The following is a 14833-nucleotide window of genomic DNA, read 5'->3' on the forward strand; positions in this document are numbered from 1 at the left end:
AATGAATGAGTAACTGTGTTTCCCTGAGCATAATACTGAAAAAAAAACAGCTTTAAAGCCAGACTGGGAGCCCTTATCCCCACAGCTGAGCACTCACACAAGCACTCCCAGTGAAATGAATGGGATTACCTGTGAGTAGGGTTACCATATTTTGTGCCTCCAAATGGAGGACACTCCCCGGGGCCCCGGCCCCGCCCCCAGCCCCACCCACGCCCCCGCCCCAACTCCGCCCCCTCCCAAAGTCTCCGCCCCCTCCCCTGCTTCCCACGAACATTTAATTCGCGGGAAGCCTGAAGCAGGTAAGGGGGGCGGGGGGGACGAGGCGTGGCCCAGGCTGGCCCCCCGGCGGCTCCAGCCTGGGTCGGCTCGGGCCCTGGGGTGCCGGCCCCGACCGACCACCCCCCGCGGGCCCGGCTCCCGGCTCCCAGCCCCACGGGCCCGGCTCCCGGCCCAGCGCACCCCCCGGCTCCCCGACCCCGGCTCCCGACCCCGGCTCCCAGCCCGGCGCACCCCCCGACCCCGGCTCCAAGCCCGGCGCACCCCCCGACCCCAGCGCACCCCCCGGCTCACTCCCCGACCCCGGCTCCCGGCCCGGCACACCCCCCGGCTCACTCCCCGACCCCGGCTCCCGGCCCGGCGCACCCCCCGGCTCACTCCCCGACCCCGGCTCCCGGCCCGGCGCACCCCCCGGCTCACTCCCCGACCCCGGCTCCCGGCCCGGCGCACCCCCTGGCTCACTCCCCGACCCCGGCTCCCGGCCCGGCTCACTCCCCGACCCCGGCTCCCGGCCCGGCGCACCCCCCGGCTCACTCCCCGACCCCGGCTCCCGGCCCGACACACCCCCCGGCTCACTCCCCGACCCCGGCTCCCGGCCCCGCGGGTCCGGCCCCGCGCCCAGCCCGGCCCGGCACCATGCCCCCGGCCCCGGACAAAGAGGCCCCGGCCGAGCCTCCCGATTTTCCCGGACATGCCCGGCTTTTAGGGATTTCCCCCCGGACGGGGATTTGAGCCCCCAAAAGCCGGACATGTCTGGGAAAATCCAGACGTATGGTAACCCTACCTGTGAGTAACAGGCTGAAGACTTCACCCTAAATCACTAAAAATAGGTATAGATGGGCTTGTGTTTAACTGTATGGAAATTGGGAAATGAATGGACATCTGCAGCCTGTTCTGCTACCCATTGGTAGAGTCTCCTCATTAAATAATAAATCCACCACCATACCCGCCTTATGCCATGTAAGCCTCAGTCTGGGCACCTGAACACCGGAACAGTGAGTAATACGAATAGTTATAACACGTAACGGCAGGATCAGACAGACAATTCAAATATTTCACAACAGTTCTCCTGGGGCTATTATCCTGTTGACCTCCAGCATTTGACCCTTTTGTGTATTCACACTAGAGTGATTTTCCTTTTCTGAGCACTTATAAATGTGTTGAATTCCACTCCCTGGAAATTGTGCTTATTGACAAGCATTTCCCATAATAGATAAGCAAAGTAGACTCTCAGACTCCCCTTCCTGGATGCTATGTGATGTCTGGCTTCAAGGTTAGAAATGATACAAATGTAACAGTCATTGCATTCATGTATTGAATCTATTGTATGGCAAGTTAATTTCTACTCTTTAAGTGAAATGTAAACAGTTTTTCAGTGTAAATTTTGAATGATTGTGATGCTGTCATCCTGCTTACCCCATCCTCTCTCTGCCTCTCTTTTTTCTATATCTAGATTCCATTGGGCAGAAAGTGCTGACTCAGACTCCAGAACCCTGTCAGTGTTTGCAGGGGACACAGCCACTATCAACTGCAAAGCCAGGGTGAGCCCAGCAACAACTTAGCCTCATACCCAAAGCAACCAGGACAAGCTCCGGAGCGTCTCATTCATAGTGCTCTTACCCTGGCCTCTCGGCTCCCAGCCTGGTTCAGTTCTAGTGGTGCTGGCAATGGAGACACTGATTACACTCTCACTGTCAGCAGTGCGGAAGCTGATGATGCTGGGGATTATTATTATGAGCTGTACACTGACCGGCCTCTCCCAGTGACACAGGCCAATGCAAAACCCTTTCGGTGCTGCACAGAGTGTGCCATGCCTGTCAGCCTATGTAACTGCGCGATCTTTTCACTGTTATCTTTGGCTTCTCCCACCTTACTCTCCTATTGTAATTTCCAAATATTCACTTGTTGCATATGGTAATTAAATAGACCTAGACCTGCAAACCTTTACACACACACATCGCATCATTCACAGCACTTCTCCCATTGATGTCTATGGAGCTGCTCACATCAGTAAAGTTACATATGTCTGCAGGGGTTGGTAGGATCAGATCCTTAGTGTGTAAACTCCTCAGGGCAGGGACTGTGTTTTCCTCTCTGGTTGTACAGCACCAAGCACAATGGGTCCTGACTGGAGCCACTGGATGGCGCTGTCTGTAATATAAGCATGACATTTTAAAAAAATAGTAAATGAGAGTGAGGCAGAGAGATATAAAACTTTCATGCCAAACAAAAACACCTTTCAGCCACAGATTGCAAAGCTCTCAATAAACTTAAGAAACGGCTGCAACATCACCAGGCATCCTCGTCTGGGGGGAAGTCAGCATTCATTAGAGCGCAAAGCAACCGTTCAAAACAGAAAGAGAACCTTGATCAAGATGAAACTATTTGTGGAGCTAGGGGATTACTGTTCTCAGCTGTGACTTTACCAGAGCACTGGAGCTCAGATTTTTAAGGATATTTAGGTGTGGTTCCTCTCAATTTTCCAACATCTAACTGACTTAAGTTTCTCATTTTCAGACATGATTTTGGCACTTAGATCCAGATCCGCAAAGCTATTTACACACCTAACTCCCACTGAAATCAAAGGGAGTTAAGCATTTTTATGGCATAGTGGGACTCAAGAACACAAATCTCTTACAGAGTCAATGGAGGGGGACAAAGATCCACACTCTCTAGTGAGGTCTACACTCTATCCTGCTTTCTCCAGTGAAAGGGCCCACACAAGCCAGTTTGCACAGATCTGTACTGGGAGCACGGCCAAGAAGAAGCAGCTTCACAAGGAAATAATCAGCGTTCTTCTGAGCTGCTTGACAAGCAGGGGGAATGCAGCTGCTGTTCTGCTCCTGAAGAGGGCGCTGCATACACCCTCCCTTCTACAGCTGGCCATCTCTATGGCTGGTGCAGTCACTTCTGGGGTGGTTAGCGGTGCTAGCTCCAGACATCCCTTGGGTTTGTGTGAGTGCAAGGACTGCAATGTGTCTAGCCCCTATATGGGAGGGCTCCTAGCACACCCCCATCCTTGCACACCCATGGAGACACCAGTAACCTCTGTCCCGAAGGAAGGGCCTTACGGTAAATAGAATCTAGACTGGGCATCAGCCCAACCAGGGCCGGCTCTAGGCACCAGTGCTCCAAGCATGTGTTTGGGGCGGCACTTTCCAAGAGGCAATAATTCCGGCTCCTTTTTTTTTTTTTTCCTTGTGGCGCAAAAAGCCGGGAGCCGGCCCTGAGTGGAGGTGAGCTGCAGTGGTGGGGTCGCGGGGAGGGCCACAGAAGGTAAACCTGGAGGGGGGGGCGAGGAACCGTTCCCCCTCTCCCTGGCTCACCACTGCTCCACCTCCGCCTGCTCCCCTGAGCCCGCCCCTGGCTCCTCCCCCTTCCCTCCCAGGTAGGAGGGGAAATGCAGCGTGCCCGGGGAAGTAGGCGGGGCCGGGGATTTGGGGAAGGGCTTGGAATGGGGCGGGGAAGGGGCGGAGTTGGGGAGGGCTGGGGGGACGGAGCGTGGGAAAATTTTTTTGCTTGGGACAGCAAAAAACTTGGAGCCAGCCCTGAGCCCAACTATCTCCATGGACAAGGACACTAGGGAGAATCTATGAATATTTTCATGGCAGGGAGAATAATGCAAAGGTAAATTGAGGTAAACGGATGCGAAAAATGCTGTAAAAATGTCTGGAAGATTTTAACTGCTAAAATTCCAGGTCACATGCAATATTTCTGGTGCCCTCTGCATAGAGCACCGTCTGTTATTCCATTTATTAAACCTCCAGTCTTGCATTTTTACCTCATACGTCGCTGTCACCAGGTTACAGAGACCAACACTGCACAAGAGCAACAGGAAATGCCCCGTAACTAAAACATGGCACGTATATATGCCATGGGTCATTTGCATGTTCACTCAGGAAGGACGTTCCCTGGCTGGGCTGCTGAGCGTTCATAAATGGTCCCGTTTGCACTGCCTGATGAGCTGTTCAAATTTCCCCACGGAGACCTGTCAAGATGCTCTCCCAGGCCCAGCTTCTCTGGATACTAGTGCTTTGGATTCGGGGTGAGCATTATATCAACAGGGAACTTCATAGGCGATAAAATGCAAGTTGGGTTTTAAATAATACTTTGTTATTTATTTAGCAACTAGTGTTAAATAAATGATTCAAAGCAAAATGTATTTAAATATCCAGTTTTAATTACTTTTGATAAAGTGCCATGATTGCCTGAATTTTCTTTCCATATCTAGACTCCTATGGCCAAATTGTTCTGACTCAGACTCCAGAATCCCTGTCAGTGTCTCCTGGACAGAGAGTCACCATCAACTGCAAAGCCGGTACCAGCATTAGCAACTACTTAGGCTGGTACCAACAGAAACCAGGACAAGCGCCTAAGCTCCTTATCTCTGATTCTACCAACCGTGTCTCTGGGATCCCAGACCGGTTCAGCGGCAGTGGGTCTGGGACTGATTTCACTCTCACAATCAGCAGCGTTGAAGCTGAAGATGCTGGAGATTATTACTGTCAGCAACGCCTGAGCCTCCCTCTCATAGTGATACAGTCCATTACACAAACCTCCCTGTGCACAGAGAGAGCTGATGCTTACCATTTGTTACAGCTGCGACCAGAAGGGTGAATTTTATGATTTCATGCAAATAAAAGAGAGGAAGTAACTCAAAATACACCTGACACTTTTATAGCAGCAATGATCCCAAAGTCATCAACAAACAAAGTACAGGGATCAGTTCACCCTCCACTGAAACCCAGCTCCACGGGGGTGGAAGGAGTAACACCAGATACTTGAATGCAAAGTTCACTGTACACCATTAGAACTTCCAGGAGTAGTTTCATTGGGCCGCATTTATATTCTTCCACAACACTGGTACTAATCCTGAGCCCTGCTATTGCAAAACTTGCTTGGGATGTCTGAAGACCCCAAGTGATCCTGGCTCTAGTTTGGTATCTCATCCAAAAGACCAGCCCCTGCAGTGCAGCCCCCTCATAACACAGGACATTGTCGATTCAGTACAGACTCAGAGGGATGAATGCCTCCTACTAAACCATCAGCACCATTTCCATTTTCCCAGACAGTCTCCCATTCAGTTACTTACCAGACGTATCCCTGGTCCAGCTAGGACAGCACATGGTACTAGAACCTGTATCTGCATGGCCAGAGCAAGGAACTAAGCCCCGCCAGTGATGCGGGAGAGGAACCACTTCAACCAGGACAGGTGGTTCGGGGAGTCAAAGCAGGACAGACCTGTAAAACCAGGACTTTGTTACAGCTGTGTGAACAAAGTTCGCCTAGGTTACAGTCGCTAGTCACACGTGATACGGGCCGCCAGACCTTCTCAGCTCATTCCATGAACAATATGACATTTCTTACTTCCCAAAGGCCTAGCTGTAAAATGAGCTCCTGATACAGCCTCCTGGATGGCAAAGGGTTATCCGGTAGGGGGTGGGTGCAGTGGCTGGACCTTTATAAACCATCAATCACTTTTGGAAACGAAAAAAGACGGTTACTCACCGTTGTAACTGTTGTTCTTCGAGATGTGTTGCTCATATCCATTCCATTAGGTGTGCGCGCGCCGCGTGCACGATCGTCGGAAGATTTTTACCCTAGCAACACCGGCGGGTCGGCTGTGGAGCCCCCTAGAGTGGCGCCTTCATGGCGCTGAATATATACCCCAGCCGACCCGGCGCCCCCTCAGTTCCTTCTTGCCGGCTACTCCGACAGTGGGGACGGGGGGCGGGTTTGGAATGGATATGAGCAACACATCTCGAAGAACAACAGTTACAACGGTGAGTAACCGTCTTTTCTTCTTCGAGTGCTTGCTCATATCCATTCCATTAGGTGACTCCCAAGCCCAACTTAGGTGGTGGGGTCGGAGTGAGACATTGCTGTGTGCAAAACCGCTGATCCGAAAGCAGCATCGTCTCTGGACTGCTGCACTAGTGCATAGTGAGCTGTAAATGTGTGGACTGATGACCAAACCGCTGCTCTACAAATGTCCTGAATCGGAACTTGTGCCAGGAAAGCCGTCGAGGAAGCCTGGGCCCTCGTGGAGTGAGCGGTGAGGTGCGGTGCTGAGACACCTGCCAGGTCATAGCAAGTCCGGATGCAAGACGTAATCCAGGAGGATAGGCGTTGTGAGGAGACCGGTGAGCCTTTCATTCGGTCGGCCACTGCAACGAAGAGTTGCGTCGTCTTTCTAAAGTGCTTTGTGCGGTCAATATAGAAGGCCAGGGCCCTTCGTACGTCCAGGGAATGCAAACGTTGATCCTGGCGAGTGGCATGTGGTTTGGGATGAAAGACCGGGAGAAAGATGTCCTGGTTGATATGAAAAGGAGAAACCACCTTAGGGAGAAAGGCAGGATGTGGACGAAGCTGCACTTTATCCTTATGGAAAACTGTATAAGGGGGCTCGGATGTAAGCGCCCTGAGTTCAGAAACGCGCCTTGCTGAGGTGATGGCTACAAGGAAGGCTATCTTCCAGGATAGGTACAAAAGAGAACAGGTGGCCAGTGGCTCGAATGGAGGACCTGTGAGCTTGGAGAGAACCAGGTTGAGGTCCCACGTCTGAACGGGCTGACGTTGTTGTGGGTACATCCGGTCTAAGCCCTTGAGGAATCTAACGACCATCGGGTTAGAGAATACCGAGGACGCGAGTTCCCCTGGGTGAAAGGCCGATATAGCGGCCAGGTGAACTCTAATTGAAGATATCGCCACCCCCTGCTGTTTTAGGGAGAGGAGATATTCCAAAATAAGGGGAATGGGTGCCTGCAACGGGGATGTGGCTCGTTGTTCGCACCAACAGGAGAACCGCTTCCATTTGGCCAGGTACGTGGTCCGTGTTGAGGGCTTCCTACTGCTCAGTAGAATCTGTTGTACAGAGTGCGAGCATTGCTGCTCTGCCTGGGTGAACCATGGAGCAGCCACGCCGTGAGGTGGAGTGATTGGAGGTCGGGGTGACGCAACCGGCCGTGGTCCTGAGAGATGAGATCCGGATCCAACGGAAGCGGGATCGGTGTCTGAACCGAGAGCTCCAACAGTGTGGTGTACCAATGTTGTCTTGGCCACGCAGGAGCGATCAGAATTACCTGTGCCTGGTCTCTGCGCAGTTTGAGCAGTACCTTGTGGACCAGAGGAAACGGAGGGAAGGCATAAAACAGGTGGTCTTTCCAGGGAAGCAGAAAGGCGTCCGAGAGGGAGCCCGGAGCTCGACCTTGTAGGGAGCAGAACACGTGGCACTTCCTGTTGTCTCGAGATGCAAACAGGTCTATCTGGGGAAACCCCCACCTCTGGAAGATGGAATGTATAATGTCCGGATGGATAGACCACTCGTGCGTTTGGAAGGACCTGCTGAGTCGGTCCGCTAGAGTGTTCTGGACTCCAGGGAGGAACGATGCCGTGAGATGGATTGAGTGGGCGATGCAGAAGCCCCACAGGCGAATGGCCTCTTGGCATAGAATTGACGAACGTGCTCCTCCTTGCTTGTTGATGTAGAACATGGCCGTGGTGTTGTCGATGAGAACTAACACACAGCGGCCACGTAGGAGATTGAGGAATGCCTGGCACACCAGGCGTACCGCCATCAGTTCCCGAACATTGATGTGTAGGGCTAACTGGGATGCAGTCCACAGGCCCTGGGTATGGTGTTCGTTGAGATGGGCGCCCCACCCCAGAGATGACGCGTCTGTGACCAGGTGCAGGGAGGGTTGTGGGGCGTGAAATGGCATCCCCTCGCAGACTACAGTGTGATCTAGCCACCAGGTGAGGGAGGCCAGGACCGAGTTCGGGACCGTGACCACCATGTTCAGGCTGTCCCGATGTGGACGGTATATTGATGACACCCAGGTTTGAAGCGGGTGAAGTCGAAGTCTGGCATGCCTGGTTACGTACGTGCAGGAAGCCATGTGACCCAGCAGGGTAAGGCACGACCTCACCGTGGTAGTTGGGAAGGCCTTGAGCCCTTGAATGAGGTTCGTGATGGTGCCAAATCGGTTGTCTGGCAGGATGGCTTGTGCACGTCTGGAGTCTAGAACTGCGCCGATGAATTCTATTCTCTGGGTAGGTTCTAGAGTGGATTTGTCCTTGTTGAGTAGGATGCCCAACTTGTTGAATGTGTGCACTATTCTGTGGACGTGAGCTTGAACTTGCTCCTTGGTGCGACCGCGCACCAGCCAGTCGTCTAGGTACGGGAACACCTGTATCCCTTGCCGACGAAGGTACGCTGCCACGACAGCCATACATTTCGTGAACACCCTTGGGGCCGAGGATAGGCCGAAGGGAAGGACTGTAAATTGGTAGTGCACCGTGTTTACCACGAATCGCAGGAAGCGTCTGTGAGGTGGGTAAATTGAGATGTGAAAGTATGCGTCTTTCATGTCGAGGGCGGCGAACCAGTCTCCAGGATCGAGGGAAGGGATAATGGCCCCCAAAGAGACCATGCGGAACTTCAACTTTACTACGAATTTGTTGAGTCCGCGCAAGTCCAAGATGGGCCGCAGACCTCCTTTGGACTTGGGGATCAGGAAGTAACGGGAATAAAATCCCCTGCCCCTTAAGTCTATCGGAACCTCCTCTATGGCCCCCATGGCCAGGAGCGTAGAAACCTCCTGTATAAGAAGTTGCTCGTGAGAAGGGTCCCTGAAGAGGGACGGGGAAAGGGGGTGGGAGGGGGGGATAGAAGAAAACTGGATAGCGTATCCCCTCTCCACCGTGCGGAGGACCCAACGGTCCGAAGTTATAAGGGACCAAGCACGGTGGAAGTGGGAGAGGCGATCCCGAAAGGAGGGAGCTGGATCCTGGGGGATGACTGGGGCGCCGTCCTCGACCGCACCTTCAAAAGTTCTGTCTAGGACCTGAAGGTGGTCTTGGTGGCCCTTGGTTCTGACCGGGTTGAGGGCCAGCCCATCTTCTCCTACCACCTCGCCCTCGCCTTCTGGCAGGGTCCTGTCTCTGACGAGGTGGAGGGGGGTAAAAACGTTGAGGCTGCGGCCTAAATGGTCTGCGCTGGGGACCCGCAACATGCATCCCCAAGGAGCGCATGATTGTCCTGGAGTCTTTGAGGCTCTGCAATCGAGAGTCCGTCTTCTCCGAGAACAGCCCCTGTCCTTCAAAGGGCAAATCCTGTAGGGTCTGCTGTAATTCAGGGGGCAAACCCGAAACTTGGAGCCAGGAGGTCCTGCGCATAGCGATACCTGCGGCCAGGGTCCTTGCGGCCGAGTCCGCTATGTCCAGGGAGGCCTGTAAGGAGGTCCGAGCCACCTTCTTACCCTCCTCAACCATGGCTCCAAACTCTTCCCTGGACTCTTGGGGAATCAACTCCTTAAACTTCCCCATAGAGTTCCAGGAGTTGAAATTGTAGCGGCTCAGTAGCGCCTGTTGATTCGCCGCTCTAAGTTGTAGCCCTCCGGCTGAGTAAACCTTACGGCCAAACAGATCAAGCCGCTTAGCCTCTTTTGATTTTGGCGCTGCAGCCTGCTGGCCGTGGCGCTCTCGTGCATTCACTGATTCCACCACCAGTGAACACGGTTGGGGGTGTGTGTACAAGTATCCATAGTCCTTAGATGGGACAAAGTATTTCCTTTCCACCCCTCTCGCTGTGGGTGGAATGGAGGCAGGAGTCTGCCATATCGTATCCGCGTTCGTTTGGATCGTGCGGATCAAGGGTAACGCCACCCTCGATGGGGCATCCGATCCAAGGATATTCACGATCGGGTCGTGCACCTCCACTATCTCCTCCGTCTGCAGGTCCATATTACGGGCCATCCTGCGCAGGAGATCCTGGTGAGCCCGAAGATCTATCGGAGGGGGACCCGTGCATGAAGTGCCCGCCACTGCCTCATCCGGAGAGGAGGAGGAGGACGCCTCCGGTGGTAGTGGATCCAAGGGGGGGTCCCGGTCCCCCTGGTCTTGGGTCGGAGCGTCACCTGCACTTGGGTCCACGGTGTCGGGTGGTGTGGACACAGAAGCCTCCACGCCTCCAGGCGGAGGCCGAGAGATGGTGGATTCTGGGGCCCTTCTGACCGAGTGACCCGAGCGAGAGGTCGATGGTAATGAAGCCCCTTGCTCCTGGTGATACGCCCACGGGGTCCAAAACGACCAGTGAGATGGTCCATGAGAGTGGTCCTCTGCCCTCTCCTGCCAATGGCCCAAGTCTCGTTCCTCGGCCTGCCCCTGAGGGGGGTATGCCGATCTCGACAGGTCCTCCGAGGAGCGAGACGCCGATCTTGACGGCCATGGCGGTGCCGCGAAAGATGAAACGATCCCCGTGGTCTGCGGTGCCGCACGGTGCCGGTCCGGAGATGATCTATCTCTGTGCGGTGCCGGCGATCGGTGCCGGGACCGCGACCGGTGCCGATGACCTCGTCGGTGCCGGGAGTCAGATCTGGACCTCGACGAGGACCTAGAGTATGCCCGGTGCCGGGAGCGGCCTCTCGACGTCGAGCGTCGAGCGTGGCGGTGCCGAGAACTACGTCTCGACGTTGATCGGTGCCGACGATCATAGCGGTGCCGAGACGTAGACCGGTGCCGCGACGAAGATCTTGGCCGCGAGTACGACCGGTGCCGAGACGATATTCGGTGCCGGGACTGCGAGCGGCGTGGGGACCTGCTTCGGGACCTGGATCGGCGCCGAGGTTCCAGCCCTTGTGATGGAGGGCGCATCAAGGCAGGTTTCCCTCTTGACTGTACCGGGCGAGTCAACGGTACAGTCGGTGCCGGTGGTTGAGGCGGTGCCGGCTCCGTGAGAGCTATCAAGTCTCTCGCCGCCGCGAAGGTCTCTGGAGTCGACGGGAGACACTGTATCACCGCCGGCCTCGGTGGAGACGCTATTTGTACCGGACTCGACGGCCTCGGCGCCGGAGTCGACGGTGCTGGAGGCGCCTGTTTCCGTTGCTCCACCGGCGGACGCGGCTCTACCCCCGGCACTGGGGGAGCCGGCGTCTTCGGCACGGACGTCCCCGTCTTATGGGCTTTTTTATGCCCTGGGGATAATGACCGGCGCCGCGGCACTTGCTGTGTTTGCGGTGCCGACGAGGTCCGGTGCCGGGGAGGCTTGTCTGACGCCACTCGCGTGGTCGTCATAGCCGGTGCCGCCGGGGCACTGCGCACCGAAGTGCTAGGCGTCGGAGTCTGGCCCGTGGAAGGAGTGTCCGGGCTAAGTGCCGCCTCCATTAGGAGTTGCCTGAGCCGAAAGTCCCGCTCCTTCTTGGTTCTTGGTTTGAAGGCCTTACAGATCTTGCATTTGTCTGTTTGGTGGGACTCTCCCAGGCACTTCAAACAGGAGTCGTGCGGGTCGCTCGTTGGCATAGGCTTAGCGCAGGAGGCGCACTGCTTGAAGCCGGGAGCGTTGGGCATGAGCCCGGGCCCGCGGCCGGGGGAGAAAGGGGGAGACGACCCCCTTAACCCCCTGAACTACAATAACAACTATAACAACTTTAAAACTATTTAACTATAAACACTAGAACTACAACTATAACTATAACTTTGAATGACTAAGTAAGCTAGGGAGAGTGGAGGACAGCTATGCCGCGCTCCACAGTTCCAACGACCGTCAGGGGCGGTAAGAAGGAACTGAGGGGGCGCCGGGTCGGCTGGGGTATATATTCAGCGCCATGAAGGCGCCACTCTAGGGGGCTCCACAGCCGACCCGCCGGTGTTGCTAGGGTAAAAATCTTCCGACGATCGTGCACGCGGCGCGCGCACACCTAATGGAATGGATATGAGCAAGCACTCGAAGAAGAACTGAGTCTCACACACTCTGAGCAAGAACCTGTTATTTGAGAGTAACAACTGAACTGTGGTAAGAAAGGGAGTCAAGGCTGGAATCTTCCCACTGAATTCTCTGCTGTCCGTCCGGATGATTTCCTGTCTGTGTTTCTGTACTAGTGGAAGGCCTGAGACTCTGCAGAGCTCTCCTGTTTTGTCCGAAGGCTGTGGTGCGTCCTCTTACAACCCACACCAGCCTAGAGTGATCAGATGTCCTGATTTTATAGGGACAGTCCCGATATTCAGGGCTTTTTCTTATATGGTCACCTATTAACCCGCCACCCCCTGTCCCGATTTTTCACATTTGCTATCTGGTCACCCTACACCAGCCACCGTATGCTAGACCCCATCAGCCTGCACTGGGTGGGGTCACCTTGTATTTCCAAAGCCACCAGTCAGCCCTCACTGAGCTCTACCCCGACGAAACCCTGCAGAAACCATCTCAGCCAACCCTGAGCATCCACCGGCCCCACTGCTCTCCTGCCTCACCCCTCTGAAAATTCTGGCCTATGGGATTCCTCACAGAGCTGGAGCTGTAATTACCCTCATCTCTCCTGTACCCTCACCAGCAGCCATCTCCACATGATCTAAACGCCCAAGGAGGCGTCTGACAGCTGCTTAGAGCCAACAAAAGGAAGTCACACAATAAAGATCAAAACCTCTGGCACAATATAGATTAAATTCATCCCTGAGGCAACTCTGCTCAATTCACTGTAGTTACAGAAAAGATGCCTTTAGCCACATTTGTCTAGCTGGGCTGCTCTTTGCAGAATAGGGTTCCATGGAGGTAAAGATGACATCATGATGGAGGACAATGAATTTGGTGCCCCTTACAGGTGTTGATGCAAATCTGGAGCAACCCATCCCCACCATTCCCAAAGGAAGGGGCCCTGCTGCATCATCAGCCACAGCACGGTTTGGTTTTGTTGCGGGTTGGTTTGGGGGTATTTAGGGGTTGGCAGGCAGTAAATCCCCACCATACTTTCTGTACCCCAGCTGGGAGGGCCTTGCTGAGGAAAGGTAATCAAGGTGCAGACAGTCTATATGGATCAAGCCCTTAAACAGGAGCTAGTTGTTCTCATGAGAAGTAGAGAGAGAGGTTCTCTCTTCACAAGCCAGAGCAGGGAATGCTGGCAACAGAAAAGCCATGATCATGTTGCTTAGGAAGCAAACAGTATAAAGAGTAGAGCAGAAAATCTTTAGCACAAAAAACAAATTAAAATCTGTTTTCTTATCGGCAGAGAATAAATAAGAAATAAAATTTGAACAGTGGGTCTACGATGGCCTTATTCCCACATAGAATTCATTAATCTAGATTAAAGTTCAACATCAAAGTGTTTAAAATGCCATAAACAGCCTCTGCTGAGAAGTTTTTATATCCTCCCTTCCAGCCAAAAGACACACCGGGCGCATCAGTGGGACCAGTGGTGTTTAAGGTCTGCAATACGAGCGACTCCCAGTTACTCAAAATCTCTCCCCGTTCTAGTTTCTGCCCAGATCCCTTTCTCACCCACAATAGACACAGGGTGAGGTTCTGAAACACGCTTCAGTGCCTAGGGCTGAGTATGCTGGCCAGGAACACAGTGTGAGCCCAGCTCTGACATGCAGTCATGTCACTGTTACCAGGGTTGGTTTCCAGTGCAGTAGATCCTGTTACTAGTTTGCTGTATTCTGCTGGCTTAGTGTGAAAGGAAAGTGGTTACTTGCCACGGGTAATTGAAGGGCATCCAACCCAGTTATCTCCTGCAGAAGGAAATCCTGGGTAATTCAATTATATTTCCATGTGGCAGGAGAAAAATTGAACTAGAAAAAGGAAACAAGCTGGGCTCTTCAAACTGCTGTTAAAAACCTAGATAATGGGTGGATGGTTTAGCCACTCATATCCAGCTGCAGCACATATGGTGTCATCTGCACCATCTTGCTGCTCCAGTCTTATAAACCAGACACACAATTGTTCAGAATCCTGCCCCAACCACTCACATGAAGTGAATTTACATGGCTTGTTCCTTTTGCAAATTCACACATGAGCGACACTCCCCTCCTGCCCTGCTGAGCTCGTATAAATGGAGCTGTTTGCACTGCACAGTGCCCGGGTTAGCATTGCTGGCTCAGAACTGCCACAATGATCTTCCACACTCAGCTTCTCTGGATACTAGTGTTTTGGATTCAGGGTAAGAAAAAACAATAGACTCAGCTTTAATGAACAATATCATCAATGACAATGTAAATATAATCTATTCATTGTTGTAACAGATAATACGATATTTTATTTAATTCTGTTTAATAAGATAGCGAGTTAAAAATGTGTTGCAAAATAAAGCTATAACTCTTTGATCCGTGTGTTACAAATTCTTCCATTTCCTTTTTACTTCTAGATTCCATTGGACAGAAAATACTGACTCAGACGCCAGAATCTCTATCGGTTTCTCCAGGAGACACAGTCACTATCAAATGCAGAGCCAGTGAAAGTGTTAGCACCCACCTGGCTTGGCACCAACAGAAATCAGGACAAGCTCCTAAGCTCCTTATCTATGGTGCTACCACCCTGCAATCAGGCGTCCCAGACCGGTTCAGTGGCAGTGGGTCCGGGACTGATTTCACTCTCACGATCAGCAGGGTTGAAGCTGAAGATGCTGGAGATTATTACTGCCAGCAGGGTAACAGCTGGCCTCTCACAGTGATACAGCCCAATACAAAAACCTCTCTGCCTGAGTGCATAGTGCTGAGCATTTCTCACAGTGCATGAGGACAGTCAGCTTCACAGATTTCATAACAAACAAGAAACAGGAAGTTAGGAAAT

The sequence above is a fragment of the Malaclemys terrapin genome, chromosome 5 (assembly GCF_027887155.1).
Source record: "Malaclemys terrapin pileata isolate rMalTer1 chromosome 5, rMalTer1.hap1, whole genome shotgun sequence".
NCBI classification, from domain to species: Eukaryota; Metazoa; Chordata; order Testudines; family Emydidae; genus Malaclemys; species Malaclemys terrapin.